General features: G+C 38.1%; 1 long non-coding RNA gene across 1 annotated transcript in view; it reads right to left on the reverse strand.

Moving 5' to 3' along the window:
* Window positions 1-1009: 1009 nt before the first annotated feature.
* The window catches only part of LOC121494506, a 44293-nt gene continuing 18281 nt past the window's right edge, over window positions 1010-27021 (reverse strand). Inside the window, exon 4 of the long non-coding RNA XR_005988818.1 lies at window positions 1010-1116. This is a non-coding gene — a long non-coding RNA (uncharacterized LOC121494506). The remainder of the gene's footprint in view (window positions 1117-27021) is intronic.

Genomic DNA, 27021 nt, shown 5'->3' on the forward strand with positions numbered 1-27021 from the left:
GCTAAAACTTTCTTGATGTGACACTGAGATGTATTTACATTTAGTTTCGAAAAGGCATAAAAAATATAATGGCAATCATTTTGTGTACCATGCCTCTCCTTATGTGAACAACAGAGCAGATGGGCCATTGGTCTTGGCCACAGCTGATAGCACTAGAAGCACATGACCTGTGCTTTTTCAATTTTACAAAACTGAAATTCAAGCCAAGAACAGGAATTAGGAGGTTATGCAGATCTAGGGCTGTGACGGGTGATGCAGTTATGGCTATCACCTTGCTCTAATGGCAAGAGAAGTAGGGAAAACATCAGCAGAAGAAAGACAGAATGAAGTTGACATGCATGCATGAAGGGAAGTACTAGGCTTTCAGGGAGAATAATGGAGGAAAGTTGGCTCCTAGTCATCCAGTCTTGGGGACGAGCTCCTATTGACAATGTGCAGTATTTTCTGGTAAAGAAATGACATATAATTTTTGTGCTCTTGTCATCCTTGTAACTAAGGTTATTGTTAATAAAAGCAGAATTTACTCAGTGATGAATGAAGTAGGGAGGATGGGGGATCATCACTTTTCATTGAGTGTTTTTACTCAATGGTGTATTCCAGGATACGGTCAGCCTAACACGTATTTAAATGTTCTGACTCAATAGTTTCTTCTATACTGTGTTCTAGTCTGGTTTCTCTTGTCATATTATCTGACAAGGCTAATTCTCTTAAAAGTGGATTTTCCGTCAGGAACCAGAGCAAGTGGATATAACTGTTGACTTCACAAGTTTATGGCATTGTCACCAAAGAGAAAAGGATTCATAGGAAACATTTGTCACTAACAAGATTAAACAATTTAATGAACATTCTTGAGTGTGCTTTGTGTGCCAAGACATCTTCATTAAACAGATTTATCTGAAATAAGTCATCTTTTGTATCCTTCTAAATAAAATCACAAAACAATACCCATAACTCTGTAGTATGAATCATGAGGATCTACATGAAGTAGAGCTCTTGGGGGGAAGGTGGGGGAAGTTCATTGGAAAGGAAAACTCTGAGATGCCAGAACTGCTAGAAAGTCATCTTCTGGACTCTCTTCTTAATCCCATATCAGGAAATCTTCTGTCTAAGTACTGTCTGCAGCATTTTAGAAAAAAAAAAGAAACATGAAAGAAAAGTCTTTATTCAAATGCCATCAACAAGCAGGATGAAATTTAATGAGCCTAAAATAATATGGATCCTAAAAGGCCTTTTCCACTGCTCTACTCCAGCCAAAGGCCCATTATCTTCAGTTATTTGGGCAAAGCCAATCCGATGTTCGTGCTCCTGGAAACTCTGTTTACTTCTTGGAGGATCATAGTCCATGATGCTTGGTCTGTAAACCCCATGAGATCATGTCTTACCTAGTCATGCTATATCCCTGTGTTCAGTAAAGATTGGAATGTTAGTTGAAAACATTGATTAGATGGAATAATAAAGACTCCGAGGAATCCATCAATAAAGAAACCTATTTATCTTTCTTTAACCTACTATTTCCCCCGAAACGTTTAACCACAGAATTCTTCTGTTTTAAGGTGACATCATATTATATCCACAGAACACAATTTGGCAGATGGTGGCCTCCATTGTTGTCCTTCTGTTCTCTTCTAAGATTTACCTTATCCCTTGGATAAAGAATTTTTAAAATGTATAACCCAGTCATTGTTTAAAACAATACATCTACACATCATCTCACCTGTTAAAGGTTAGGAAAAAAGAAACTTAAATGGATCAGCTTCATCACACATACAAGACTGACAATTTTCATGTATACTCAAACACAGTCATGTTTCAGTAATTTGGGCATCTCACTTAAAAACAAAATAGAGCCATGGTAAGCTGCTCATAATCTTATAGGCTTCTGTCATCCTCTCCAACTCTATTTTGTGCTACTTCTCCTCGCTGTGGGGTTTGGTCACACTGCCCTCCTTTGGTTCCACAAGCATGTTCTACTCCTTCTCACTTTGGTGTCTTCAGACAAGCTACTTATATACCATTCTCTTTCTCCTTATTCACTTAGTTGTTCTTTTCTTAACTTTCATATATGGGTACAAGTATAATGTTTTTCAGGAAAGAATTCTGAGACTGTAACTTCATCACCTCCTACCCTTCTCCATTGTAGCATTCTATAATAGTTTTAATCAGATAATTAGGTAATGAGTTGCTTAATATCCATCTAATCTACAAACTGGATGCTCCATGAGACATGGACAATGTGGTTCTTGGCTCAGGGCTACCTAAAATCATGTGCTTGAGTGCTCAATAAATACTTGTTGGATTAATTCAGACTTTATTTTACAACTAACTAGGATTTAGAAAACTTCACAGAGCACATATTACCAAACACCTTTCTTTTTTTTAACAGGGCATTATTCTTACTAAAAGAACAGTCAAACATAACTGTAGAAACCATTTGAATATCTAAGTGAATTATGAGTGTTAGGTTTGTACAACCAAAATAGATTCACTTCACTTGTACTTCTTATTTATCAATGAAATTACCCTTTTCTTGACTTACATATCTCTGGCCAGCATTAGTTATTTAATACTTGTACTTAAATTCAACTGCAAGGTCCAGTATGCGCCGGCTACTGAGAATAATGAAAAGGCTAATAATGTTAGTGGTCCCCTTCCTCAAGGAATAGGTAATCTAGCTGAAATGGAAGAGTCCTCACAGAAATTAGGGCTGATTTAGGTATAGTGAAATTTCATTAAATTGAAGTGAAATATATTGTCGACAAAGTGGTTTTTATACAAGGTTTTTTCCTTAATCCCCCTTTTTCTCTTTATCTCAGGATCATCAGAGTTTGCAAAATTGCTCTAAATCATGTTCACTACAAGCAAAGTAGATTTGGTTGGTCTGGTTTCCTACAAATTCTACTTATTTTCCTTTCTCTTTCCTTCCCTTTCTCATAATTAATGCCTTTTGATGTCTCTGTTCAGAGAACTGAGAAACAAAAGACTGGTGTGATGTGAGAGGGTAAAACCACATAGTAGCTGTTACTTAAAAAAAAAAGTCATCCATATTAATTTTATATAAGCTGTTTCTTTCACTCTTCTCTCTTATTTCCTCCTTCCTTCCTTTCGTCCCTCCCTCTCTTCCTTCCTGCCTTCGTTCCTTCCTTGTTTCCTTTTCTCCCTTCTTCCCTTTCTTCTTCCTTCTTGTTCTCCTTCCTTCCTTCCTGTCTTCCTCCCTTCCTTCCTCTTTTTTCTTTTCCTCTGTTTCTCTTTCTTTCCATCTTCCCGTAAGTCCTTCCTTTTGATCTTCCTAGCACATATCAGACGTTGTGTTTAGCAGATGCCTCTTACCAACAATGTGAATATTGCTTTATGGATTCTCAAGTACCTATATGCCCAAGACATGTTCCTACTAAAAGCAGAATATTAAAGATGCATCATTAGCTAATTTACGATTTCATTTATATTTCATCTGTCAAATCACATGTAAAAAGTTCTCTATTAGCATTATCTTTTTAAATATCAAAACCTAAAAAATAAATAAATAAATAAACAAACAAATGTCAAAACTCTGCTTTTCTAATACTATAATCAAGTAACTAGGTTATGGGTAAGTTAACAAACAAAATGGGGAAGAATATCACTTCAGAGAAAAAAAAATAAGTCCTAATTCCAGATGGTAACTGTCTTTAGAGGAATCTTAGGCATGGTTTGTTTTGTATTGGAAACTCTCCCAATTCCAAAGAGTCACACTTAGAATCTGGAGACACTGCCATAAATCACCTAGAACTGTGATTTTCACTCTTTTTAAAGCAGTGGAACCCATTTTTCAGACACAAAATTAAAATATTCAAACGACAGATTGGAGCTGCTTGGGCTGACTGAGGGTGCAGGACACATGACCTGCCCATTCTCCTTCTCCCTTGTCCCCCTAGATGAAGTATATATTCAACAGAGACCAATCAAAAAAATCATTCATTTAATTTTACACTAATTGTAGATGACTAACACTTTTGGTTATCTAACTTTGTATTTGATATCTTTCTGTGTGCCTCACTGATAACTTCAAATCCAATGGTAACAGATAACTTCTTGCTGCCACTGTTTGAACTCTTTCCTAGACTTTGCAAATCTAACTGGATTTATTTTCATAAATTAGGCTTCTGGGAAAGGTACCACAATGCCTTCCTTTACCTCAAGTTTTTCATCATTCTTTAGAATGGTGCCATAGTGCTCTCCACAAGAGCAAGGAGACCCAAGGTTACAGTCTTGCATAGAAACAGTGTTCTGTTGAATTCACTGTCTCCATAGGTTAATCCTGATGTTATTTTGTTGTAAAGTTGTTCTCTTCCTTAGTTTCCATCTGCTTTGGTAGATGACAAGGACTTTCAAGAGCTCAAGCTGTTTTCAATTTTGGGGAAGAAGAAAAATTAGCCTGCCATTTAAGCCTCCCAGGGTCTGTAATGAAGCACTCTGCTGAGAAGTCAGGCTTTATGAAAGTGGCTTGGATCTTTTCTTTCGTTTGAAATTTATGAGGATAGATTCCTTAAAATGCACTGTGGTCTTGGAAGGGCACATTGCTAAATCAGAATTTCATTTTATTTGGGGTAGACTTGCCAAACTCCATCCAAAAACATTTCTTAAACTGCTCGATTATGAGAGGCTGTTTAAGAGAAACTGCATATCCATGCCCCCACTCTCCTTTATAAGAGAAACCTCACATACTTCAATGCTTATGCCTCCTTTTTTACATCTCTTATTGCCTATTAGCATCTTATTTCTCTCTAGTTATTTCATTTGAGTTGACTTTTTCCACAACTAATTTTAGTATTCTTAAGGGCAGGACCAGATCTAATATTTACTGGCAGGTCAAGTAGATGAGAGATTTAGAGATAAAGAGATGAAAAACTATAAATATTTCATTGGTTAATAACACTGTCCACTAGTGGTTAATATAATCTATGCCAGAGTTATGCTGTCAATATTGTTCCATTATTCTCTGCAGACTGTTGACAATTTATTTCTCCAATAGATGGACAAAGGGAAAAAGTGAAAATGTGGGAGCTAACATTTATATTGAGAATCTATTGTGTGCTTCATATTGTATCAATTATCTTGTATGTGTTATTTCCTCCAAACAATCCTGAAATATCAGAATTGTAACCTTGATTTTACAGATGAGAGTTAGCATTGGAATTTAGTCTAGTTAGGGCTTAGACCATAACTTTGTCACTGAACTTTGGGTGCCTCCTGGGGTCTCATAAAAAATAACCACAAATCCTTTGTTCTTTTCCCTGAGAGTAAAATTTAACCCAATGTATCTTTTGCTCCAAAGTTTGTTTTTCCACAAGTAAAACAAGGGCCAGGGAGGATCCTAAATGAAAGCCTCTATAACCCAATATCTCTTAATAGAACATGAGTTTTTTTTTAGGAGGTTCAAAGGTATTATGTTAAGAACGACCTGTGGCCATAGCCCAACTACGGAAAGAGCCCAGATGCCTATTGACAGTTAACAGATGACAGATGAATAGATAAAGAATGCGGTGTTTTTTTCATAATGGAATATTACTCAGCCATCAAAATGGATGATACCTTACCATTTACATCAACGTGGGGGTTATTATGCTGAGTGAAATAGGTCAACCAGAGAAATATAATTATATGATTTCACTCATGTGGAATTCAAGAAACAAACAGAGGATCAGAAGGGAAGGGAGGGAAAAGAAAATAAGATGAAATCAGAGAAGGAGACAAACCATAAGAGACTCTTAACTCTAGGAAACAAACTGAGGGTCACTGGAGGCGAGGTGGATGGAGGGATGGGATAATTGGGTGATGGGCATTAAGGAAGGCACATAATGTAATGAGAACTGCGGGTTATATAAGACTGATGAATCACTGAACTGTACCTCTGAAACCCAAAATACATTATATGTTAATTAATTGAATTTAAATAAAACAAAATAATGTGCTTCAAGTTGGTAATAGTATATTCAAATTATAAATCGAACAAAACTGCAGAACAAAATTTCTGGCACTGGGTATTAAATGCAACTGATAAATTACTGAACTCTAACTCTGAAAATAATGACATATGTTAACTAATTGAATTTAAATAAAATAAGTTTAAAAAAAAAGAATGGTCTGTGGTCAAATAAGTTTAGTTATTGCTGGGTTAAACAATATTGAACTGAATTCTTACAACTTTTAATTGACTAATTCATTCTATAAATATTTATGGAGCACCTGACATTGTGCTTTATGCTGGAATATAGACATGATCTGACCCCTGCTCTTATGAAACTTACAGTCTAGTGGAAAAGACATGTTTAACAAGCAAACAATCAAATAAGATATTTAGTTAAAATTGTAAATTATGGCAAATTCTATGAAGGAACTGAAGAGGAAAAAATAATAGAAACAAATGAAGTAGACTAATTAGTAAACTAATATAAATATATATATTTACAAATATATATATTTCAGAAATGGGAAGTGATAGTTTAGTGGATACTTGAATAGTGTGATAAAGACATGCAGAGAGTGAGTTAAAGATCTTTTTAGCCAAAAAGAAATGAATGCAGGAAGATCCTTAGCAGGAAAGGATTTTGGCATGTCCAAGAAACTGAAAGTTGGCTAGTTTGTCAGAGAACAGGGGAGAAGGAAAAGGATACTACCAAATCTGGAGAAGTTGAAAGTTGTCAGATCAAACCTAGCTTTATCCTTCATAGAGAGTTTGGCATTTTTCTATTTGGAATAGGAAAGTCTTTAAAGGGTTTAAGCAGGTACACAATTTAAAGTATACTTTAATAAAAGCCATCTTGCTACTTTGTGTTGATGTGAGTGGCTAAAATTGAAGCTCCAAAGGATATGACTTCATTTGTTTTGTTTACTGGTGTAGTCTAAGTGCCCCTGGGACACAGTAAGTGCTCAATAAACATTTGTTGAATGAATGTGTAATTTAGAGGGAAGCAAGAGTGAAATTAAGAAATCCAGTAGATAGATACTACCATAATCCAGGGTAAAGATGACAGAGCCTTGGATCAAATTCATGGGAAAGAGGAGGGTAGAGGGTAAGTCAACAAAAATTAAGATTGAGAACTACTTTAGACAGAGCAGTATTAAAACTTTCTGGTGGATTTGGTAATGGAATTAGGCAGAGAGAATAAAGGATAATTCAGTTACTAAGTCCTTAATAACTAACGGATTGATTATCAGGGTATCATCTCTCTGCAAGTCCACCTTCCACACTCTGCTGTGTGATGCTGGAGCTGGGACCACAAACCAAGTTCCTGTGTTCCCACTGCTTCCTGTGCGCCGCTGCCATTAGGGGGTGCCATAGACTGCACAGCAGGAAGAACAAGGGTCTTGGTCCCTCCTGATGACTTTCTGTGGGCTTTCTGCTACCAGGAAAGTCACCTCCAGCCTCCTGTTCTTCACCGCAGCAGAAGCTCCTCCTCCTTCCTGCAGCAGAGGCCAAGTCTAGTTTGCAGTTTCCAACACTCACAGCCTCACTCCTGCTCTCTCTCAGGTGTCTCAGCCTTATCTCTGCAGGAGCCTACCTTTCCAGAATCTCTTCTTAATGAACTCTGATTTTTCTCTTTGTTCTCCAGGCCTAGAGCTGGTGGCTATTCCTTGCACTGCTACTTACTAACAATTTAGTGTTCTTTAGTCTTTTCAGTTACCTAGCCAGCAACTTTATATCTAATTCTTTATATTTGATCAATTCTCTGTTCAAGTAACTGGTGTGGTTTTTCTCTCCCAACTGGACCCTGATCAATGCACTAGGGTTCTGATTTGATAGATAGGAGCATGGTAAAGCCTGGAAGATACATGAATCAAGGGCAGAGTGAAGAAATGAAAAAAAAAAGGATTTGGGGTGGCCCGGGTGGTCAGTGGTTTAGCACCGCCTTCAGCCCAAGGCCTGATCCTGGAGACCCCGGGTTTGAGTCTCGCATCGGGCTCCCTGCATGGAGCCTGCTTCTCCCTCTGCCTGTTATCTTTGCCTATCTGTGTGTGTGTGTCTCTCTCACTAATAAATAAATAAAATCCTTTAAAATTTAAAAAAAAACCTGGATTTGAATATCTTAAGCTTGCGATGCCTGTGATAATCATTAAGTGGAGATGCCAAGCAGACACTTGGGTAAGTAAGTTTAGTACTCCAAGGAGAAGTTTTTGTATTTTTTGGTTTTTTAAAGATCTATTTATTTGAGAGAGAGAGTGTGTGTGTATGCACACAGTGGGGGGAGGGATAGAGGGAGAGAGGCAGACTCTCAACTGAGCACGGGGCCCACTGTGGGGTCTATCCCAAGACCCCGGGATCATGACCCATGCCAAAATCAAGAGTCAGAGGCCTAACTGACTGAGCCACCCAGGTGCCTCTTCCAAGGAGAAGTTTACACTTGAAATATAATTTGGGAATTCAAGAATTTAGTCAGTATTTAAAGCCACAGGGCTGGATGATTTTTCCTAGGGACAGAATGTGAAGGGATTAAAAGATTGTACCTAGACAGAGAAGAAAAAGAGTACCTAAGATTGAATAGCTATTCACTAGGCTTATGTTTATTATGAATCAACAATTGTTATGGGAAAGAATTGAATATATTTTGGGAAAAATTGTTCTAATTCTGTCCTCCTTTGTCCACACAAGGGACTCTGCAGAGAAGGTGGTCTGGTGAGTGCCCAAGCCCTGGGGGTCTCCTTTGGACCCCTCACTTAAGGCTGTGTTGGACAGACTGGCATTCTCAGATCTAGATACTGAAGGGCAACCCGCCCCCCCGCCTCCCCCTCCCCAGGAAAGGAGAGCAGGGGAAAGAACTCCTGGTGCAATGTGTGAAGACATTTTGCTATCAGCTGGGAGAGCTGATCTGCTGACTGTGAAATACAGCAGATGTTACCACCACTCGAGTCCACCCAGGTCCAGTCGTACAGATCTCAAGTCTTCTCTGCAGCTTTACTGGCAATTTAAGAGAGATATAAATGGACACCAGTCCCTAATGGAGAGTGTTTTACAGAAAGAGGAGATTCTTCTACAATGTAAAAGGGTGTCGTCAGGATCTTGAGGCAGTTCAGCGAGCTGGAGAGCCACACAGATCACCTCTATAACTCTCTTCCTTAGTCTCTTGTGAATGTGCTGGCTGGCTGCACCCTCATCCCTCCCAACATGCCAAAGGCCCAACAAATTGCTGATGTGAAGGGGGTTAGCCTGGTATCTTTCCAGGCAGAAATGTAAACTTTCAACTAAACCTGGCTGATGGGGAAGAAAAAAACCTTTCAGGAAGTTGTTGCAAGAGCCATTCAACGTTGAAATCAAGGGGAAAACTTAATAGTAATATAGTAGCTTTAACATTCCTTTTTATTCCTGAAAGAAAAGACTGTCGAGTTACTTTTTTTAATTTAAAATGAACCTTCCAAACTAAAAAAGCATCTGCTGTGTTGGACCTTCTAAGCAAAGCACTAAGCAGGTAGGACACATACAGATAGGCTGAGGGGAAGAATATTTCAGCATTGCCTTTGTGACTCTATTTTCCCAACTGGAAGTCAGTAGAATTCTGTGATTAAATGCATGGACTCTTTAGTCAGTAAAATCAGGATTGAACCCTGACATTAATACTATCTAGCTGTAAAAGTTTAGGAAAGTTTACCTTTTCTGAGCCTCAGTTTCCTTGCTTGTAAAATAGGTAGAATAATTTATGCCAGAAAATGCTGTAGGGATAACTAGAGAATATTTCTAAAGGCTTCATTAGCATAGGGCCAAGCACATTGTTGGTGATCAATAAGTGGTAGATGATGGTAGTTGAGGCAGTTATCAAGGTAATAGTGGAGGAGTATCCTATATGGCTCTGTAAGTGCTGTGCAGAATGGCTTCTTAATATAAGTTTCTAGTTTATTGGCAGGCGTGTGTCAAGCTTCTGCCATTTTAAAGACCCTTTAAGCAAAACATTCTTCCTGACAAAGAGAATAGCAATGAACAGCTGTAAAAATGGCTTTGGCGTCCAAATGAAAGAGGTCAACTCAAGATACAGTCTACTACAAAGTCTCCAGATGATTCGCGGCTCAGCCAGACTCTAAAGGAAGGTGATAAATGACAGGACCTAAGAACAGAATAAAAAAAAAAAAAAAGAAGAATATCACGAAAATTTAGAAAGACTGATCCAGAAGAGGGAAGAATTGGTGTTATGCTTTGTGTTTGATATACGGGTCTATCTCAAATTTTAAGATGATTCTCATCATTTACAAAATGCCTCCTGACTTCTGTGAGTTTTAACTAAAGATGCAACGAGGAGTCTATAGATGGCTTAAAAGAGATCAGTCACATTATTTGTATCTTGACGAGCAAAAAAGCATTTCAAATAAGTGCCAGGAAGATGTTTTATGTTCGTGTGGTGAGAATCCTGTATTAATCAGGCTAGGCTAGCTTTCAGCACGGTGATAGCAACTCCCAAATCTCAGTGATTTAATATGTAAAACTGTATTTCTGGATCAGTCAAAACCTGCTGTGGATCAGACATTATCCCAGGCTGCTGGAGCCTGTGCAGTGAGTCAGCAATCTTGCGTCCCCATCATTCAACACCTGGCCTCCATACCCCTCCTGGAAGGGAAGAGACAGACTCAAGAACTGCACAGGGAGGTTTTACTGCTTGAGTCTGGAAGGGACACAGGTTCCTTTCCTCCATTTCATTGGTCAGTATTGGTCACATCACTCTGCCTAACCCCCAGGGGTTAGGAAATGTGCTCTTCTGTGGCCCAAGAAGGCAAGGAGCACAATAACATAAGCAAGCCCTGGTAACGTCTGCTAGAAACGCTGAGGTGATTTCAGATACCAGTTTCCAGTTCCCAGACCCTATTCATTTATTGATTTATTAAACATTTCTTTTAAAGTTACTCTGCTGTGCCCTCGTATTGGTGACATTTTGATTGCTGGCCTCTTGAACTCCTTCCCATGTTTGAGAGTTTTTCATCTGATAGGCCCCCAGGTGAGGAGAACATGATACCAGCTGCAGCATCTCATAGCATGTGGTGACCACAGCATATCTCTTTTTGACTGTAGCTATAACTTTTGCTTAAAAGAAAGTCTCACTACATCTCTTGACTGAGGAGTTCCACCTTTTGGAAGCAGATCTTTAAACCAGCAAAGGCCAGGGTTGGGAGGAAGTGAAGCATAATTTCCCTCAAGGGTGTCACTGGGAATGATGGAAGCAGGGGACCCATGTACTCTATATGTTGTTGACACAGTATCAATAAGTTGTTGCTTTGGGAAGTATGGCTCTCTTGAAGTAAGGGCATCTTCCAAGAAGTGTAAGAGCAGAAAGCTATCAGTTAACAATCATCTCAAAAGCTGGGAAAATGTCTTTCTGCTCCAAAGGGAGGATCTGGGATGCAGAGAACACCATACCTACAGCATGTGGGATGATTAAGGGGGCAAATTAAAGATAAAACCAGACAGTATATTACATAAAATTGGTTTTGTCAACTTGAAACAAAAACCAAACAACAGTCACTTAACCAAATATAGATGTATTAGTATCACATTAGCAAAAATCTAGAGGTAGACACTCTTAGCTGGTATTACGTTTTATGCTGTCAGGACCTGGAGATCTTTTATCCTTTGCTTTGCCATATTAGCATGCAGGCTTCATCCTCACGATCATGGAATAGCTGCTGTACCTGTACTTATTACATTCCTATTCAAAGCAGGAAGAAGACAGGTGAAGGGTAGAAGACTCAGGCAAGCTGAGACTTTCCTTTGCTAAAATGATGGGGAAAAAAGTAGTTTTTTCAGAAGGACCCCTCCAAAAGTCTTCAGCCTATATTTCACTAGATAGAAGTGGGCCATGTAAGCACTCCTAACTCCAAACAAATCTAGAGAGTTGAGAGTTTGTAACTGAGCTCATGCTGTCACATACAAAATTGGAGTGTTCTTAAGAAACAAGGGAAAATTGACATGATATTGGATGGCCAACCAGCAGTGTCCGCCAGAGGCAGGTGGGCACCAGATCACGTAGGACTTTGTACACATCTAAAGGAAAGAATTTAGATTTTATCCTAAATGTAATGGATGGCCATTTAAAGGTTTGAAAGGCGAGAGTGATGTGATTTGATGTACTCAGGCAGTTGGATGCAAGATGGGGTAGAGAGAGCAAGAGAGGAAGAAAGATAGCCAGTTTGGACACTGTTATAGCAAGAGAGAGATGGGATGGCTGAGAAAAGGGGGCAGCAGTGCATGGGAGCGAGGGCGGTGGTTCATGAAGACTCTCCAAACTTCAACATGTACCTGCCATCCTGGCTAAATATATCCATTCAGCTCAGAATCTTTCACCATGTGGGAAGAGAGGATCTTGATATGTAAATATAGTATCCATATGATTAGCAGCTTTAACAGAATCTGTGGTGTTGGAAGGAGAGGCTAGCGTATAAGTGATACACATCATCCTTACCCCTCAGGCAGGTAAAGAATCATCATCTTCATTTTATAGATAAAACAGTTGAAAATGCAAGTGACTCTACCAGTTCTTTAACTTATCCTTAAAGGGACTTAATTGAATTTGTTTCTGAATCTGGCATTTATGAAACTTTTCTGGGTATCACATTTGTTTCCTTCCTCTATCCACAGTCTCAGCCTTTCTCCTTAGTTTCATTTCTCCTTTATTTTCTCCCCAGTTGAATGCATTTTCAAGATTTCCAGACCCTTCTTCCAAAAACCTTTTTATGGGTTAAATGCAGTCTGAAAATATTTACAAACATCAAAAAAGGAGAGAACTCTCTGGTAGGTAGTCCTACAGAGAAAGAATTTTTCTGGGCATTTTTTGCCTTCACATAAACAAAAATAGACCATCTGGCGCCCCCAAGTGGCTACTACAGAAACTGCATAGGGAAATGAGTAAAACTCGGTTTGGTCTAAAAAAAAAAAAAAAAACAACTCGGTTTGTCTTCCTGCCTACCTGAGACTGGTAGGAAAGCAGATAATAATTTGATTGCCATCTTGGAATGATGTTTTAACTTCAGCCTCCTGAACCCTGGGATCCTCTCATGCATACAGGAGACTAAGAAGCATTTATATTTATATATATTTATATATATATATATATATCATTTATATGATGAGAACAGGATTTAGATCTCTGATTTGCTGTATTTTATTCTTATACATACTGAATCCCAGATAGTTTCCATCATTTATCTCAGGTCTTACAGCTTGGAAGCACAGAAATTGGGATTAATCACTTCCTCCTGACTCTTTCTCTAGTGTTCTGACATCTATGGTATAATAAAGTCACTATTATATACAGACAACAGCAACAAGAAGAAATTGTGCACTTTCAAGCGTAAAGTCAGTCTTTATGATGATGGTAGGTGAAGTCTAAATTACCATTGAGGACTCCTCTGACTTTGATTCTTGTATCACCTACTGGAGTTCTACAGTGATTACTAATTTGGTGAGATAGGAACTCACCAAATGTATTTTGAGTGAATGTATGAGTAAGTTTCTTTCTCCATTCATAGTAGGTGGAATGAAAACAAACCATGTCTCAAGCCATTCTATTTAAATGGTGTCACTACACATCTGAGAACCATTCAGACGATCATGTACCCAGAATACTATTTAACTCCTTTCCCATTGGGCTTGTCTCATAGGCAATTCCTTGACAAGAAGAACTATGGAAATACGACAATTATGTTTGATTCAAGTAATCACCCATAGTCTTTCTGTATCAGACTAGTCTGTCAAATTGTCATGTTGTTGGATGATGCCAATTGATGCTGCAGAAAATAGGAGTTTGAAAAGTTCTAAAAGTATGGGAGCAGTTACTCAGAACCCTGTTATTATCTCAGTAGCTTAACTTTTGAGAAAACCTTTCTAGTAATTGGAAGGAGATAACAGGGATGGGACCTTAGCTGTGAAAATTTATTACTTGCTTTCAATCCTGGGCTAATCCTAACAGTGGCCACCAATGAGAAAAGAAATGACATTTCTTTTAACCTGAGAGTCCCTATTCTCATTAAAGAAAATTCTGCTAAACTCACACTTAAAATTCTTTCTCCTATGTCTGTATCTGTTTAGAATCCCCACTTTTATTATATCAGAAAGCAGGGTAGCACAATGGAAACAGTTGGCATATTGGAGCCAAAATTGTTCTGGATTTGAATCCTGGTACTGCCATTCGATGAATTTGTGGCCTTGGGCAAAAACTCAACCTTCCTGACCTTCATCAACTAAAATTAGGGGCATTCGTATTTAATTTTCAGAGACATTGAAAAATTAGAGATAAAGTACTGAGCACATCATCTGATGTATACACACATGTACATACATACACACACATTGTGTGCTAAATAAATGAGAGCAATCCACATCATTATTATCACTGTTATCATTAATATAATTTTCACCAAAAACAGTTGTTTACAAATCTATTTTTTCTATGTTGGCCTGGGTTTATAAGGTCATTCAGATGAATGTGGCTCTTCTATGTGCAGATATTCTATGTCAGGTAAAAAATCAAATGCAGGGGCACCTGGGTGGCTCAGTGGTTGAGCATCTGCCTTTGGCTCAGTTCATGATCCTGGGGTCCAGAGATAGAGTCCCATATCAGGTTCCTGCAGGGAGCCTGCTTCTCTCTCTGCCAATGTCTCTACCTCTCTGCGTCTCTCATGAATAAATAAATAAAATCTTTAAAAAAATCAAATTAGGGTAATTTCCTTCTCAGCACTACCATGTAAGAGAAACCAACTAGCTTCTATTCGTGATCTTTCGATCAGTCTGGTAATGTGCACAGTTGCAATTTTTCCAGTGTTAATAATGAAAATCTGCATTGATGTTTGCTGATATAAAAAATATCAACTGGAAAAAAAATATATCAACTGGGCAGCCCCAGCGGCTCAGTGGTTTGGCGCCTCCTGCAGCCAGGGGTGTGATCCTGGAGACCTGGGATCGAGTCCCACGTTGAGCTCCTTGCATGGGGCCTGCTTCTCCCTCTGCCTGTGTCTCTGCCTCTCTCTCTCTGTGTCTCTCATGAATAAATAAATAAAATATTTAAAAATAAAAAAATAAAAAATATCAATTGTAATTTACCCTTACAAACTGTTTTTTTAGTTTAAGTACTGATGCATTTAGTAGAGCTTTCACTGGTGTTAATTCAAATTAACTCAGTTTATCATTAATCATGACAGTATTTATGTACTTTAGTCAACTAGTCATATGTTTACTAGTAAGAGGTATTATTAATTCAGTCCTCAGTCAGTATTTATCAAATGTATGTGTTCTCAAATCCTTTGAGAGGTAGAACAAATCATTTTATGGTCAAAATGACTCTGGATTAGAGATGTGAAAATGGCTTACCCATGTTCATGTAGCTAGTCCATTTCACAACCAGAAATTAGACCCAAGTACTGGAGCCGTTTTGTCATATACTGATTGTGCCATATTAAAGTTTCCCAAACTCCAATCCCTCTTGTATAGCATCTCCAAAATTTTTTCCATATCTGTTTATCACTATTAATATTTTTGTTAAAATCAAATTTAAATTTTCTCATTGCTCAAAACTTGGCCTTGTCCAAAGAAATAGTATCCACAAAATTACTGGTTTTAGGTGCTAGATTTCCCACCACCTCCATCTCTGCTAAATTAATATGCAACTATTGACAACTTTTTTAAAAAGATTTTTAAATTTATTTATGAGAGACATACAGAGAGAGGCAGAGACATAGGCAGAAGGAGAAGCAGACTCCATGCGGGGGGCCCTGATGCTGGACTCTATCCCAGGACTCTGGGGTCACGACCTGAGCCAAAGGCAGATGCTCAACCACTGAGTCACCCAGGTACCCCAACATTTCTTTACAAAAATGTATTTATAGGGCAGCCCCAGTGGTGCAGTGGTTTAGTGCCACCTGCAGCCCAGGGTGTGATCCTGGAGACCCTGGATCGAGTCCCATGTCGGGCTCCCTGCATGGAGCCTGCTTCTCCCTCTGCCTGTGTCTCTATGAATAAATAAATAAAATCTTTTAAAAAATGTATTTATGTAACATCTGGAATCATCTCAGATACCACCAGTGACACTGGATCACCTACTACCCAGCCCAAAGCCTTACTGCCTCCCTAGCCTAGAAATTTCCATGTTTCTCTTTCTTTCCAATGGTTTTCTTTTCCCTCTTGCATGTTTCAGTGAGGGCTCAGAATAATCATTAAAGATGGAGCTTTAAACTATTACGAATTGAGGCACCTGCCTTGATGCCCCAGAAATGTAATTTAATATATATCTGAAATAACACCTGTCTCTAATGTGAATGTGTACAGCGTATCTAGATTTTGGTTCTTTAAATACATTTGCTATTTATTCTATTTCCAGAGATTGTGAAGGAAGGAATCTGGTCTGCTACAGTAAATAGAGCATGAAAATCAGGTCTGGCTTGAATTTTATCTGAGACATTAACCCTATCTCAGCTCCTGCAAGCTTATTCTTACTGGCTAAGGTAGGGCTCATAATTAATCCTTTTCCCTTTCTGAGAACACCTTAACCTTAAAGAGAATATTAATATACATCATATTTTAAAACTTAAAATGGTCATCCACATGCACATTCACTGGATACATTTCCCTCTGTGTTGTCTTGCTAAGGGCTGTATGTAAATTAAGTATGGGATACAGTATGGTTAAGAGGAGGCACTCATACTTTGCCTAGCTCATCCACCTCTAGCTTTTTATATTAGTTCCTTACCCCACCTGAGTCTCAATTTCATCATTTGTAAAAATGGTGATGATAATGCATAACAATAAGGTTGTTATGCAAGATAAATAAGATTTTATGGATAAACAACTTAGCCCAATGCTTAACACTTACCAGGAGCTTTGCAAATTCAGTTTGTATTATAATAGTTATGAACTTAACTATTATAATATACCTTTGGGAATTTGGAGTTTTATAACCCACGTTATACATTGGTAGGATGCTTAGGAGATGCCACTTTAAAGGGCATGAAATGACTGGTGGATTCCCATTAAAAAGGTGAAAATACAAATTACTGCCTAGTGATTTCCTTATACCCCAATTAAATTCCTAAGTCTTTCATTTCAGGAAATCATCTCCATCACAATAAGGAAATAATACTATTGCTATTTCCTCACAGGGATAATACTACTGTTGGGCCTGCCAAACACTAGGCCCTAGATCAAAAGTGGTCCACAGCCTTCTAAGAAAAGGCCGTTTTTTCTTTTAGCAGCTCCTGGGGCAGAGAACCATGCCAAAAAAGCACATGACTCCACCAGACGTTAAGCCATTCAGTAAAGCAAATGCCACATGTCAGGAAAGAAAAAAAAAAAAAAAGAAATAAAAAGGAGAAGAAGAGGATGACGAGGAGGAGAAAGCTCAACCCTTTTGCACAGATTTCATTTTCAAAGCCAAGACCACTTAAAATATAAAAACTGCCTGATTAACTGGAGCATTTACACCTGTTTCCCTTATTTTAACAAGATGAATAAAGGAAGCTTACCCTGCTGTTGTTCTTTTTAATCCTGATTCATGTTGTCCTTACTTGGGAAGCTATAGTTCTACCATTTAAAACAACAATAAAATCATACGTACAAGATGAAAAGGCAGTAATCAAAGAGTTATAACTCAGAACTAGTCTAAGCCAGTGGAAAAAAGGAAAAGTGAAATGACGAACTTCATCTAACAGCAGATATATCAGATTTCTAGTCATTAAATAGGATTTATTCATGTGAGATTCCAAACCCTGGGAAACAAACAAAGGGTTGCAGAAGGGGAGGTGGGGGTATAACTAGGTGACGGGCACTGAGGAGGGCACTTGATGGGATGAGCACTGGGTGTTATACTATATACTGGCAAATGGAACTTAATAAAAACAAATAAAAAAAAAAAAGCCAGGGTTTACTTCACAGCTCTCAAAGATGTTTCAAATGAGTATTTCTGATTTTGTTTTTTGTTGGAACTATAAAGGAACTAAAATGTGATAACATAGTATTCCTTTTCCACTCTCAGCACCTCCCAAATTATCTTTTTTTTTTGTAAGATGGTTTATAGGAAATGGTGTTGAATTGATAGGCAGGCCACCTGGGATCTAGTCTTAACTCTGCTACTAAGTGTAGAGATGTAGAACTGGTTTCCTCCTGGGCATTCTGCCCTTCATTTGTAAAATACAGAAGGTGGGCTCCCTTATTGCTAATGTCCTATAATGACACACAGAATAACAGTATGTTAGCAATGAGGAAATATTTTAATCTGAGCAAGTCGTCTGATTAAACTAGAGAAAAACAAAGAAAGAATAAATCACTTTTCCAAATAATATCTTTTAACATTTCATGTGAAAAAAAATCCATATTAAAAATGTTTTAAATCCTCTGATTCTTTTTTTTAAAAATCACACAATTTAAACAAATTTTGTTCAAAACTCAAAGTTTTTATACACTACCCTCTAGTGGAGACTAGAACCTACATTGTTAATTCCATCTGAAAGTGCATTCAGATCTTCTGTTCACAAGACAGGATTAAAAAGAATTTTGTTTACGTTGCAATCACTTACAGTCCTTCTCAAAGTATAATCCAAATGGCCTGGGGTATCAGAATTAAGTGGTTAAACACACAGCTTTCCAGAGCCCATTCAGGACCAACTAAACCAGGCTCCTTGAGAGTGGAGCCCAGGAATCTGCATGGTTTGACAGAGAACCCAGCTAATTTTTAAGCCCACTGGAATTTGAAAACAGGTGTTCTAGCTCCCTGAGAGGTGTGGTAGGAGTGTAGGCATTATCGTTAATCTAGTGTCTAGCCAGGATGCAAATCTCTAAATCTTGAGGGGAGATATAAACTGAATGGAAATTCTCTTTTGATCATCCCAAGTTTAAAACAAATAGAAAGTAAATAATCTATCAGTTTCCTGTCAGTTTAAGAATAAGGATCATGATCCTTAGCACAGCACACAAGCCCATCATGGTCCAGACCCCACATTCCCAACCACCGGGCAATGGTATTTCCATTAGTCTCTTTGTCTCTGCATCATATTGACAACACTGCTACCACTAAATTCCATTTGGAACTCTTTGAATCTCTAATATACTATTGATTCTACATTTTTTTCTTTTTTTAAGATTTTATTTATTTATTCATGAGAAACAGAGAGAGAGAGAGAGAGAGAGGCAGAGACACAGGCAGAGGGAGAAGCAGGCTCCATGCAGGGAGCCCAACGCAGGACTGGATCCTCAGTCCTCAGGATCACGCCCTGGGCTGAAGGTGGGGCTAAATCACTGAGCCACCCATGCTGCCCTGATTCTACATTTTCAAACATGCTATTCATTCTGCATAGAATATACCTTCTCCCAACTTAAATTTAATAATCATATCATCTTATTTTTAGTTATCATGAATGATAATGCTCCTTGAAGTTGGCATCAATGGCAGGAACATCAAGAGTTGTCCTGCAGGCTGTATTTAGGCTATCCATCTCCATATACCACTTTTTCCAAGTATGTTTGGGTTTTTTGCTATGCAGAAGCAGCCTACAGAAATGTTGCCAATGGCCATTTCCCCTTCCAATCGTATGGCTGACCTAAAGGCCCTTTCTTCTTTAAATTTAAGAACACTTGATAAAGAGACCCAGAACAAATATAAACAAAGATCCATCAAACTGTCAACTTTATTTCTGACAAAAGCTTGAAGACTATAGCTAGATCTTTGGGTACCACTGAAGGAAAGGTTTAGGACTACAGAACAGGCACACTAAATCAAGAACTTCCAGCCTGTGTTGTTTTCGGGTCAAGTTATAAGAAAATGAATCACGTTCTGATATAGATAGGCTCTCCCTAGTTTAGAAAATGAACAGTGTTGCCTCTGAAAAAACCCAGTGAGGATACTCTGGAGTTGCCCCTCTGTGGAATTATTAGATGAGAGGAGTAGACTTTCTACACTCAAAATGTATTTTTCATTCTCTATTCAAATGATGACTTGCCTGTAGTCAGAGTTCTTGGTAACGGAGTACAGTATGTTCTGCTTTGAGCCAGTTGTCCTTGCCAAGCTGGTTGTTTCTAGTAAAGATGCTGTTTTGTACATGTTACAGGAGATAAGTAAATGCAGTAGTAAAAACTTCAATTATTAATGTGATACTGAGATGTTATTTCCTTAATGCAATTTTATTGAAATAATTATAGATTCACATGTAATTGTAAGAAATAATACAGAGCAATCTTGTATGCTTTGCTTAGTTACCCTCAAAGGAGGAAGTTTGCAGAACTATAAAAAATATCAGAGCCAGGATATTGACATTGATACTATCCACTGATCTAATTCAGGTTTTTTTCAGTTTTATTTGTGATCATTTGTATATTCAAATTTGTACATGTGTGTACCAAGTTCTTTATAATTTACCACCTGTGTAGATACTCATCAAATTAAACTCATCTGTGTTTACTAGTCAAGACACTAAACAGTTCCAACATCACAAATATCCTTCATGTTTTCCTTTTATAATCATACCCACCTCTCTCTCTCTTCCCCTTAGATGCCCCCTCTGCTCCTCAACCTTGTCAACCAGTAAGGGCTCCTCCCTTTCTAACATTTTTTCTAAGATTTTATTTATTTATTCATGAGAGAAAGAGAGAGAGGCAGAGACGCAGGCAGAGGGAGAAGCAGGCTCCATGCAGGGAGCCTGATGTGGGGCTCCATCCCGGGACTCCAGGATCACACCCTGGGCCAGAGGCAGGCGCTAAACCATTGAGCCGCCCAGAGATCCCCATTTCTAACATTTTGTATTGAGAGATCATTATATTCTAACTACTAGTCTTTTGTTGGATATGTGTTTTGCAAATATTTTCTCCCAATGTGCAGCTTGTCTTTTCATCCTCTTCACATGGGCTTTTTCATGGAGCACAAGCTTTTCATGAGGTCCAATACATTGATTTCTCTCTTTATTGATCATGCTTTTTGGTGTTAAAGACTGTAAAGTCTTTGTTCAGCCCTAGATACTGAAGATTTTCATATTTTTTAAAAGTTTTATAGTTTTACATTCTATATTAAGTCCATGATCCATTTTAAGTTAATTTTTTTATAAGGCACATTAATCTGAGGTACTCTTTTTAAAAAATGTTTTAGCCTACAGATATCCAATTGTCCTGGTGGTGCCATTTGTTGAAAAGGCCATCTTTCTTTCATTGTATTGCTTTTTGATCTTTGACAATAATTAGTTGGGTGTTTGTGCATGAGTTTGTACTTGAACTCTCCACTCTGTTCCATTGATCTATGCCTCTATCCCTCTGCCAGTGTAACACTGTTCTGATTACTGCAGCTCTACAGTAATTCTTAATATTGGAAGAGTAATGTCTCCCATCTCTCTCTCTCTCTCTCTCTCTCTCTCTCTCTCTGTCTTTATTTTTGGTTAAGACTATTTTAGCTATGGGATCCCTGGGTGGCGCAGCGGTTTGGCGCCTGCCTTTGGCCCAGGGCGCGATCCTGGAGACCCGGGATCGAGTCCCACATCGGGCTCCAGGTGCATGGAGCCTGCTTCTCTCTCTGCCTATGTCTCTGCCTCTCTCTCTCTCTCTCTGTGTGACTATCATAAATAAGTAAAAATTAAAAAAAAAAACTTTATAAAAAAAGATTGTTTTAGCTATTCTTGGCACCATGCTTTTCTATATTAATATTAAGTAAACTTGTCTGTGTCTACAAAAAACCTTGCTGGGATTTTGATAGGAATTGCATTATGCCTGTAGATCAATATGGAAAAAATTGACATATTTATTATGTTCAGTCTCCCAATCCCTGAATAGGGTATGTCTATCCATTTCATTAATTCTTCTTTGATTTCTTTCATTAGCATTTTGTAATTTTCAGCATATAGATTCCATACATGGTTGTGTTAAATGCATATTTGAAGTACTTAATTTTATTTGGAGTGACTATTGTTTTACTTGAATAGTCAGCACTATTGTTTTAAATTTTAATTTCTCTATGTTAATTGTTAGTATATAAAATGTGATTGATTTGTTCATGATCTTATATCCTGAAAGCTTGCTAAACTCACTTATGAATTCTAGAAGTATTTTTGTAGATTTTGTGTAGTTTCTATTTATTTAAACAATCCTGTCATATGCAAATAGAGGTCATTTTATTTCTTCCTTTCCTGACCTTTATACATTCTATTTCTTTGGTGGCTAGGACTTACTTTGGTGGCTAGGACTTCTAATACTATGTTCAGTAAGAGTAGTGAGGGTGAATATTCTTGCCTTATTCCTGATATTAGGGGGTAAGCATTCAGTATTTCATCATTAAACTCGATGTTATCTGTGGACATTTTTTTTTGTAGATGTTCTTTATCAAGTTAATTCCGTTCTACTCCTAAATGCTGAGTGTGTTCATCGTGAATGGCTGTTGGATTTTGCCAAATGCTTTTTCTGTATCAGTTGATATGATCACATGATTTCTTTAACTTGTTGATATGGTGACATCAGATGTGTTTGGTGTTCTTCCCCCTGCTACTATCTCACAAGTTCCTGATGTTCTGTTCATGTTTTCCAGTCTACTTTTTCTTATTTAGATTGGGTGAATTCTATTGTTGTGTCCACAAGTTCACCAGTTCTATTGTCTGTCACCCCCATTCTATTTTTGAGCCCATCCATTGAATGATTTATTAGTGCTTTATTTTTGAAGTCTATAATTTCCATTTTTTATTTTTTTTTTTATTTTTTTTTAATTTTTTTTTAAATTTCCATTTTAAAAAAAAATCAATTTTATTACACTGCTAAAATTTTCTATTTTTTAATTTGTTTCAAGTGAATTTATAATTGATTGATGAAGCATTTTTATGATGGCTGCTTTAAAATCCTTATCAGATAATCCTAGTATCTGATTTATGTTGGTGGATGATGGCATCTGTTGACTGCCTTCTCTCATTCAAGTTGTGATGTTCTTGTTTTTTGTACAGATAGATGATTTCACATTGGATTGTGAACATTTTGTTTATAATGTTAGGAGACTCTAAGTCCTATTTAAATCTTTCATTTTAATAGGCAATCTCTTGTTCAGGTTTAATTAGGTCTGAGTCTACTTTTGTGGGCTGTGGTTTTATGGAAGTTTCATTTTCAAAGCCCTGTGCTGTTATTTTTGGTCTGCTTGGTTTATTTGGTACTCCTCAAACTCCCACTTGTTCCTGCTGGTGTTGCTTGAGGTCACAGAAAGGATTTCCTCAGGTCTCAGGTGGCTCCATGAAGACTGGAAAGTCTCAGACTCCGCAGAAAAAGGCTGCTTATTTTTGATGGGATTCTCAGTGGACCCTCCTTGCCAGTGGACTTGGATTTGCCTCATGTTGCCAGCAGGACTCCTTTTCCATCTGCAGGAAGAATGCGCCACCTGGCTACCTTTTTTTTGTTAGGTCAGGAGTTGGGAAATGATAGGTCCTAGACATCTTCCCCTATTGGATGACAACCTGCCACTATGTTGTGAGGAAACCATTTCAATAACCTCTTACACCCTTTTATCATTCTCCTCTGTTATCTCCTGCATCATTTCTGGGGTTTATATTCACGCCTAGTGAGAAGGAGCAAGGAGGAACTCATCTATGCCATCTTGTCCTGACCAGAAGTCAGTCTCTTTTGATTTAAAGAAGAAACTCGGTCTAAACAAGTAATTAAAAAAAAAAAAAAAAAGAAAGAAAGAAAAACTTTTTTTTTCTTTGAGTCAGTTTCTACCTGCCATAGAGAAGAGGCAACATTGGCCTTACTGGTTTGGGTGGGCCTGCTTTTCCCCTCAGCAGTCTTGTTTTTTCTCTCTTCAGCCTCCAGTCTCTTCATCCCCCTCATCTCCTTCCATCTACTGAGGGATAATTTTGGAGTGATCTTTAAATGAATGAAAACCTAGTGGCAGGGAATGCAGAAACACAAAATGGGATAGACTTTGCATTAAGTTAAGCACAAGGGGAGCTGTAAAATAGAGGTGTAAGCCTCAGTGGTTTTGTAGAGCTATTAAATTAATTCTGTGACTTAAAATAAGAAGAGATTTGACGTTAATTAAATTAATTTTAATGACTGAAGGAGCTTATATGTTTCAACATTCTTAGAGGTTATTTGTATTCAATACAGGTTAAAGTGAAACAAATTAGAGCCCTAAAGGTATAATTTCAGATAGCTAGTAAGTGAGGATGTTATTTCATAGCAGTGAGTTTTGAAGTGTGGTAGAGGGTAATTCAATTCATTCATATTTCGGAGAAAGTATTATTTTTAAAGAACAGATTCTAAAATTGTCACTACTTTGTTATGTTTTTAATCATGATATTGCATTTGTTTTGAACTTAAAAAATTAAAGAATCATCAAGATTTTTAGGTTTGATCAAAACCAAAATTGAGCAGTACTGTTCTAAAGAATAATATGCCACAAATTCCATCTTCCTTTGGGGATGACTGGTAATTAGGCTGTTAAGTTGCAGGCTCTGGTCCACTGAGTATGAATTGTGGCACTATTTTCCAGCTTTCTTTATAGATGTGGACTCAAAATGTGTCTTTGCTGACATTCACATTTAACACTCTGACACTATTCCTTCAAAATTCCAGCAAAATCCTTTTGCTCCTCCTTGACAGAGGAAGTGTGACAGATGTCCTACACCTGTTCTACCATTATCAAGCAGCTGTTTAATGTTTAAAAGTCTTATAGGAGATAGAAAAAGGTTATGAAATGGACTTACATCCTTGATAATCTTATTTATTTCTTTATATCCCTATTGGACTAAGGAAGTTCAATTTAATTAGGCTGGTGTCATATGTGAGATGGGGCAAGTTCTGCTGATCTACTGCATACCTTTTATCCCTTTATATTTTATCTCCTCACTTCTCATGATTTTCTTTTTTTTTTTTTGAGTTTTTTTTAAAGATTTTATTTATTTATTTATTCATGAGAGAGAGAGAGAGAGAGGGAGGCAGAGACACAGGCAGAGGGACAAGCAGGCTTCATTCAGGGAGCCTGACGTGGGACTCGATCCCCGGACTCCAGGATCATGCCCTGGGCTGAAGGCGGCACTAAACCACTGGGCCACCGGAGCTGCCCTTTTTTTGAGTTTTTAAAAAAAATATAGGACATATTACATTCACAACAGACAAAGCAATCAATACTGGCAAGAGAAGAATTTTTAAAAAGATTTTTATTTATTTATTTGAGAGAGAGAGAGCGAGAGCATAAGCAGGGGGAGGAGCAGAGGGAGAGGGAGAAGCAGACTGAGCCGAGTAGGGAGCCTGACATGGGCTGGATCTCAGGACCCTGGGATTATGACTTGAGCCGAAGACAGTTGCTTAACTGACTGAGCCACCTGGTGGCCCCAAGAGAAAAATTTATTTATTTAGCAGGTAAAAATGTTTAATCTACTTTAATCTAAAAAAACTTAGCTCTTTGTCTTCACTTTTTTCCTGCATCAGAAGCATTCATCCCATTTTATTTATTTATTATTTATTATTTTTAAAGATTTTATTTATTTATTCATGAGAGATACACAGAGAGAGAGGCAGAGACACAGGCAGAGGGAGAAGCAGGCTCCATGCAGGCAGCCTGATGCGGGACTCGATCCTGGGTCTCCAGGATCGTGCCCTGGGCTGAAGGCAGCGCTAAACCGCTGAGCCACCCGGGCTGCCATTCATCCCATTTTAGCAGGGCAGTCACCCCCATAGTCTACAGTCTGGTAAGAAAAGCAAATGTTCTCCCTCACCATCTACAAAATGTTAAAGGCAGTTTTCCCTGCACTCATGAAAAGAGAAATAGCTTTTCTTGTGGCTTATGATTTGTGCTCTGGATGTATGGTCCTCTGCGGTCTAGAAGGAAATAAAAGAAGAGACAAATCTTTTATATGGAGGATATAAAGAGAACACAGAGTTGTGTCTGGAGGTGGGGAAATAAGGGACATGACTGATAAATACCAATAACCTCACCCTGGGACACTTGTCCAAGAAGTCAATGTCCCATACCCATGATATGCCCAGTGCGTGAAACAAGAGAAAGAATATTGCAAAGAACATTGTTAAAAGGTCCATGACCCACAGTGTCTTGGAGTCATTGTCAATCACCCACACAGCCTTTGTGTGAATGAAAAATTTTCATTACTCATAATGCAGACCATGCAGCCTGTGCCAGTTGAGACTCCAATCTGTACCAGGAAGAAACTCTACTCAATTCATACCAGCACATCACCAACTAACTGTCCTGCAGTGGTAACATTCCACTATGCCATGACATTTTATACTGTCCTCACCCAATGAGGCCTATGCATGCACCTCTTGACAATGTCATGGGACTTCTGATAGACCATGTTTCTAAAACAGGACAGTGATGAATACAGCCCCTATCTATCCCAGAGAAGGTTCAGTCTGAAGATGTTTTTGAAAATCTAGGTTTTACACAGGCTGCAAGGAGGTCCTCAACTATCAGGATCCACCTTCACTCTCACTAAAGAGAAATAGAAATAATGGTAGCCTCCAAGATTACTTGTGCCTTAGCAGGGGCTATGGGTGGAAGAGGAAAGAGGGATGGAAATCAGAAGAGTAAAGGAGCCCAGAAAATGGACTTCCAGATTTTTTCCTAATGCTGTCTCTGAGTGACCTGACTTTGCCACACAGCTATTTGCTGCTTTCCAAGGTAACAGATTACTCATATTGTTCAGTCATTGGGTAACCTTGCGTTTCAAGGAAGTGTGAACTCATTACCAACCTCAGAGTGAGTCTAATTTGATCTTTTCCGTTTTTGGTAATTCCATTTCCCTTGCCGGTGATTGGTTTGAGAGTGGGCAAATGATACATTTTTAATCAATAATATATGAGGGTTACACCATTAGGACTTTTGGAAATTCTTCCTGGCTGTCGGAAAGAGAAGCCTAAGGAAGAAATAAATTTTATTTCACCCTTTCCTACATCTTGATATATATTAAGGTTGACATGCCTAGAATTGCCAGAGTAATTTCATAACCATTAGGAGAAGCTAAGAGATTTGAAAATTTGAACAGGAGCAAAAATGAAATTTAGCCACTCAGTTAGCCAACCCTGAAACGGCCCTACTTTTAGCTTTTGGATAGATA

Source organism: Vulpes lagopus, chromosome 7 (assembly GCF_018345385.1).
Source record: "Vulpes lagopus strain Blue_001 chromosome 7, ASM1834538v1, whole genome shotgun sequence".
NCBI classification, from domain to species: Eukaryota; Metazoa; Chordata; class Mammalia; order Carnivora; family Canidae; genus Vulpes; species Vulpes lagopus.